We start from the raw sequence: 7,268 nt of genomic DNA on the forward strand, positions 1-7,268 counted from the left end.
ACCAGAAACTAGTCGCAACTCCTGGACAGAGATCGAGTTGATTAATAAGCCGAGAGGGGGCGAGTTACCGGAACCCAATGTGTGGTAGTAACTCTTCATGGATCACAAACACAGAACTCAGTTCCTGAGGACGGCTGCAATGAGACAACCCACCATGTTCTCTCACCGCTACATGGCTGCGGCTACAATGTGACGGCTACATAGCCTCTCACCGCTACCTTTACCAAATCGTGTTCACACACTTAGCTCTCAACGGTAGGACATGTTCACCACATTCCAATTCATTCCCGATGAATCAGACCGGACTCAACTCTAAGCAGTAGCAGGCATGACAACAAGCATAAATGAGTAGGCACATCAGGGCTCAAACAATTCCTACTCATGCTAGTGGGTTTCATCTATTTACTGTGGCAATGACAGGTCATGCAGAGGAAAGGGGTTCAGCTACCGCAGCATGTAACAGTTGAAACGGTGTTGTCCTAATGCAGTAAAAGAGAGCAGGAGCGAGAGAGTGGGATTGTATCGGAATGAACAAGGGGGTTTTGCTTGCCTGGCACTTCTGAAGATAGTATAGCTCTTCATCGGTGTCATCGAATTCATCGCTGGATCAACGTCTACTGAGGGGGAGAAACACCGGCAACTGAGAAAGAACACAACAACACATGACGATATGCAACAATATGATGCATGCTATGACATGGCAATATGAATGTGTTTTGAGCTAATGCATCTAGCTATGATTTAAATGAAGTTGGTTTGAATACATGATTCAAATTCCAACTCCATATATGATTATTTCAATGCCCTTTATTTGTTTTTTCCAAAAAAGAGGACAAACATTATTCAAACATGCATGAAAATGGTACAGATGGATTCCTTGAATTTTTCTGATAATTTTTCATATATAAATTATTTTATTCCGAGCTACGGTTGAATTTCTATGATTTTTAGAAGTTTGGGGTATTTTTTGAAAATAATAAATCAACTAAGATCTATTTAAATTCCAGAAAGGAATTATTGCGTCAACATGAACTCACAGTGACGTCAGCAGGTCAACGGCTCGGTCCAGGTCAAACCTGACGTGTGGGGTCCACACGTCAGTGACACAGTTAACTACCAGGGTTAATTAAAATTAAACTAACCTAATCTAGATTAGTTAAGGCCTAGGCTAATCAAGTTTAGTTAACACTTAACCTAAATTAGCAGGGCCTGGCCCACCTGTCAGTGACCTTGGAGAAGTCAAACAGGGTCAAACCCCAGGTTAATGGGGTCAAACCCGCCAGACCTGGTCCACGGCTCGTCACCGGAGACGACAGAGACGGCGGAGGCTTCGGGATCGCTCCTCCGTCGACCAAAACTGTGGCGAAGGGCATCTACGCGTTGGTGGTGAGCTCGCGCATCGAGCGGAGCAAGCAGTGTGTGCGGGGGTGGCCAGAATTGACGCCGGCGTCGAGGTTTGCGGCGGCCGTGGTTCGGGCATTCTCGAGAACGGCGATGTGGTGCACCATACGGCAAGCTGGCGGCGGCGTTGGCTTGTTGTGAGGCCGCTGAGCACCTAGCCGTGCTCACGCGCGAGCTTTGCTAGCTCTAGCTATGGCGGCGACAGAAACAACGGCGACCGGCTCTCGGCTCCAGTGGAAAACGTAGTTAGAGGACGAGTTAGATGCGGGGAGGAGGGGCAAGCGACGGCGGAGCTCACAGAGGTCTCGCGGAGAAGCCCAGCGTGGCCGGGGAAGCGTCGGAGGCGGCGAATCGACAGGCGGCGATCGTCGGGGGAGAGGACGATGATGAGCTTGATGGCGACGTTCCTGGCCGTCCAGCGCCGTGTGACTTGGTGAAGAGGAAGAGTTCGTCACGGCGGAGCTCTCGGGCACGTCAGAGGGGCGAGGGGGAGGCGGTGGTCGCGGCAACGACGAGTGGCGGCGACGGCTGCGCTCGGCATGAGAGGGAGAGAGAGCAGTGGAGGGGGAAGAGCTCGAGAGAGAGGGAGAGGCGGTCGGGGAGGCTGCATGGCGTGCACGGAGGCATCCAGGGCGTCGGCGGCAAGCAGGAGCTGGCGAGGCGCGTGCCAGCGCGCGGCGACCACGCGCGCTGCGTCCTCGTGGCAAGAGGAGAACGATGCCTGGCCACTGGGCCAGTCGGGCCGGTTGGGCTGTCACAGTGCCGGGCCGGTTGGGGCGCTAGGTGGGCTGCGGTAAGTGCCAGGTATGTTTATGATTCCCTGTTTCCTTTTTGTTTTGTTTATTGATTTATTTGCCACTGATTCCAAATTCAAAGCAATTTCAAACCAGTGCCAAAATTTCTGTAAATATTTATGTGGCTTAGATAGGTTTTTACAAAGGCACACAAATATTTCAGAGGCATTTGAGGATACATTCCATATACTAGGAATATAAATTCAAATTCAAATACAATAGTGGTTTACATTCAGTGCCCAAAATATTCCTCAAAAATTTTCAATATTTTGGTTTGGATCCAAAGCCTTGCCAAAATTAGCAAACATTGATGAGGGGTACTTCGGTTCATTGAAAGCATTTTTTTACTAGACCTAATTGAATTTCAAAGTGCTTGGGTTTGATCAATCCCCATTTCAAATTCAAAAGAATTTAAACATGATGCAACACATGACTAGCTAGCTCAGAGCATACCAGAACTAGGGATGTGACAAGTTGTAACATCCCTAGCCTTGCCATGCACATGCACTAGCTTGGTTGCTGCATCATGTCTAAATTTCTTTTAAAGTTGAAATGGGGACTTTTCAAATCCTAGTACCAGATCAAATCAAATAGGTTCAACCTAAAATAATCTTCAATGAACCCAAAATGCCTTTGGAAATGTTCATGATTTTCAATAAAGGTGAAAACCTGTGCCAAAAATGATGAGCATATTTCTTGGCCATTTATGGATTTTTGAACTAACTCATATTGTATTTGAATTGGGGCATTTAAATTCTATAAATATTTTAAATGCTCTAATAATTCTGAAAAGTAGTTGAGGGCTGTTGGGAATAATCGAGTATGTGCCCACAATTTATTTTAGGATTTTATAAAGTGGTTTAGTATTTTACTAAATCCAAAAAAACAAAGACAGAAAATAGAAAACATAAATAAAAGAGTGAGAGAGAAGGACTCACCTGGTCTCACCTGCAGCCCACCTGGCCGGCCCAGTCGGCCAGCCCAGCCACCTGGCCTAGCCCACCTCCTCCTGTCGTCTTCCTCTTGCTAGAGGGACGGGCGCGCGTGGCCGATGCACGTAGGCGCGCCCCGGCCACCTCCTGCTTCGCCGTGTCGATGCCTCCTTCCCCCAACCCCGTGCCCAGGAGACGTGGACGAGGCCGTGCTACCCCCCCCCTTCTTCACTGGCCATTTTCCCCTCTTCCTCTTCGTTCTTCGCCCGAACAGAGAGCCGCCGTCGCCGTCGCCGCCGCTCGCTGCCAACGCGCCCACCGAGCTCGCCTGACCTTCCCACCGTATCCCTAGGCCCCGCCGCGTCGTCCTCGACCTCCTCGCTGAGCTACGCAACGCCGAACACTCCGGAGCCTCGCCAACGCCGCCGTCTCCGTCCTCGGGTGCCGGAGATCCCCGCCGACGTTTCGCCGGACCCCGTGTCTCCCTTGCCTCTCCAGCAGCACCAGCAGAACCGCGGTGAGCCTCTGCACCATTTTCCCCATACCCCGTCGCCTAATTCACCCTCCAGCCGCCATTTCCACCGAAGCCGTGAGCTCTTCGCCGCCGGCGATGGTGCAGACGAGGCCATGCGCACTGCAGCCCGTATCCGAGCACACCTGCGTGCTCGACGCGCCTCCATAAACCTGCAGCCACTAGTAGCTTCCCCTCCCATGCCCTCTAGCACCGTACTCGGCCGCTCCCGAACGCGAGCCGCCGCCACGAGCTCGACTCCGGCGAGCTCGTTCCACCCCAGCCCCTCCTACTTGGCTCCTTGGATGCGGACGAGCAAGAGCTCCTCCCTAGTGCCCCCAGCGCGCCAAACCACCGCCCGTAGCGCAATCCCGAGCCGCGCTGCTATCGTTTTGGTCGCCGCTGGCCGAATTCCGGCGAAGCCGATGTGGCCGCGTAATTAGCGCTAACCACCGCCAGCTAGATCACCCATAGACGCTGACAGATGGGCCCCAGCACCCACTAATTTTGATTAGACTAATCCACTGGGCCCACACGTCTGGTTGACTTTGCTGACGTGGTCGTTGACCGGACCCACCTGTCATTGACCCTGGGCAGCACTGTGACACTGACCAGTACGTCCCACTGGTCAGGTTTGACCTGGACCAGGTCTGTTGACCTGCTGAGGTCAGCATGACGCAATGCTGACGCAGTAATAGGTTTTTCGGGATTTATTCTTACTCAGGAAATTCCAGAAAATAGTATAAACTTCTAGAATTCATATAAAATCGACCGTAACTCCAAATGAAATAATTTATATATGAAAAATGATCAGAAAAATCTAATCTTTCCATCTGTCTAGTTTCATGCATGTTAGAACACTTTAACCTTGCTGTTTAGGTGAAACAAGTTAATGCACTAATATGACTTCATAAAATGGGTTTGCATTTGAATCTTTGGTTCAAACGGACTCATTTCAATATGTTCTAGCTTGCATTAGCCCAAAACACATTCATATTGCCATGTCATCGCATGCATCATATTGTTGCATATTGTTATGTGTTGATTGAGTTCTTTTTCAGTTGCCGGTATTTGTTCCCCCTCGGTAAACGTGGTTCCGACGATGAGATCGATGACACCGATGAAGAGCTATACTATCTTCAGATGTGCCAGGCAAGCAAAACCCCCTTGTTCATTCCGATACAATCCCACTCTCTCGCTCCTGCTCTCTTTTACTGCATTAGGACAACACCGTTTCAACTATTACATGCTGCGGTAGCTGAACCCCTTTCCTTTGCATGACCTGTCATTGCCACAGTAAATAGATGAAACCCACTAGCATGGGTAGGAATTGTTTGAGCCCTGATGTGCCTACTCATTCATGCTTGTTGTCATGCCTACTACTGCTTAGAGTTGAGTCAGGTCTGATTCATCGGGAATGAATTGGAACGTGGTGAACATGTCCTACCGTTGAGAGCTAAGTGTGTGAACACGATTTGGTAAAGGTAGCGGTGAGAGGCCATGTAGGAGTACATGGTGGGTTGTCTCATTGCAGCCGTTCTCAGGAACTGAGTTCTGTGTTTGTGATCCATGAAGAGTTACTACCACACATTGGGTTCCGGTAACTCGGCCCCTCTTGGCTTATTAATCAACTCGATCTCTGTCCAGGAGTTGCAACTAGTTTCTGGTGTTTGTAGGTAGTGTTAGTAGTCTACCAAGTGGCACCCGGTACAGGTGGGCTTGGGACAGAATAGGCACAGTGGCACGGTGTACCAAGTGGCACCCGGATGGTGGGCTTGGGAACCCTGCTCACATTGTTTGGGGCCGTGAGCGCACCCCAGACGGATCTCCTTGCGGATGGAACCCGAATAGGCGATAAACCTGGACTAGAGACTTGTTGTTTAGTCAGGTCGTGGCCGACTCCCTCGCCTGGCTTACGCTTGAAGGTTGCCGAGGTACATGACGTGTACAAGGCGATAAGTGGCGAGAGCATGTGTGAAGAAGTACACCCCTGCAGGGTTATCATTATCTATTCGAATAGCCGGATTCCTCAGATATGGAAACTTGGACCCCTTGCATAGTTCATAGACAAGTGAAAGTGGATACTCTAAAACTCGCAAGATAAGCGTGAGTGCTATGGATGGCGTTCTCGCAGGGAGACAGGAGCGGATCCATAGTGGTGTATTGGTATGGTGAATTTGTGGACTCGTGTGCACCACCTCAAAAGAGTTACTTGCAGTCATAGTTCAGGTTAGCCACTGAGTCAAAGCTGGCTTGCTGCAGTTAAACTCCACCACCCCCTTTGTTGATATCGATGCATATGTAGTTAGTCCTGATGTAAGTCTTGCTGGGTACATTTGTAGTCACGTTTGCTTAATTTATGTTTTGCAGAGAGACTTCAGTCTCGCTAGTAGTTCCACGTGGACTTCGACGTTTAGCTTATTACCTCAGCTACGATCTTGTACTCTTGGGAGGGTCTTGTAGATAGTCAGGCTTCTCAGCCTTCTTCATTTGTAGTTGTCTGTACTCAGACAAGTAAAGCTTCCGCATGTGCTTGTTGCTTGTATGCTCTGTATGTTGGGTCATGAGACCCATGTTTGTAATATCTCGCTCCTCGGAGCCTAATGAATAAATACTTGAGACGTAGAGTTATGTTGTGATGCTATGTTGTATTTACACATATCGAGCATATTGTGTGTATGATTGAAATGCTTGGTATGTGTGGGATCTGACAACCTAGTTCTTTATCCTTGGTAGCCTCTCTTATGGGGAAATGTAGTCTTGTGCTTCCATGAGCCATAGTAGTCCGCTACAGCCCGGTTCACCGGAGTCCTGCTAGCCCAGCACTACTGCTCCGGAACACTTGACTGGCCGACATGTGATTCACTTCGTTCCTGTGTCTGTCCCTTCGGCGAAATTTCACGCGGTGACATCCGGAGTCCTGCCTAGCCTGCTACAGCCTGGGTTCCCGGAGTCCTGTTAGCCCAATGCTACAGCCCGGATTCACACGCTGCTGACCGACATGCTCGATGTTGATTCATATGCATGTTCCCGTAAGTTAGTGACACTATGGGTTCACGACTAGTCATGTCGGCACGGGTTCTCTGTCATATGGATGCTAGCGACACTATCGTATACGTGAGCCAAAAGCGCAAACGGTCCCGGGCCATGGTAAGGCGACACCCGTGGGAATAACGAGCGTGAGGCCGCAAAGTGATATGAGGCGTTACAGGCTAGATCGGTGTGACCTAGAATCAGGGTCCTGACAGCTTTGGTATCAGAGCCTGACTGCCTGTAGGATTACCAAGCCAAGCTGGTCGAAGTCGTGTCTAGAAATGCTTTAGTTATATAAGGTAATTGATTGTGGATGGGAACGCAAGGCTCTTTTTACTCCTTATCCTCATGACCTTCTGATCTGAGTCATCTTATCTTTTCTACGGGGTTAAGAACTAGGCTTCTCTTCTATCTCTCAGGATGACGTGTTACTAAACCATAGTTGCCTAGGATTGTTGGATTTAAGCCTCAGTCCAGTTTCTACTACTCTAGTGTGTTGTTAGTTGGACTTGGAAACTTGATATTTGCGATGCTAAGTGGTTATGCCACCATTTTGCAGGATGTCTCAAATCTTTTCAAGCATTTACAGCCGTTATG

Source organism: Triticum urartu, chromosome 4A, assembly GCF_056163025.1.
Source record: "Triticum urartu cultivar PI428250 chromosome 4A, HENAU_Tu73, whole genome shotgun sequence".
NCBI classification, from domain to species: Eukaryota; Viridiplantae; Streptophyta; class Magnoliopsida; order Poales; family Poaceae; genus Triticum; species Triticum urartu.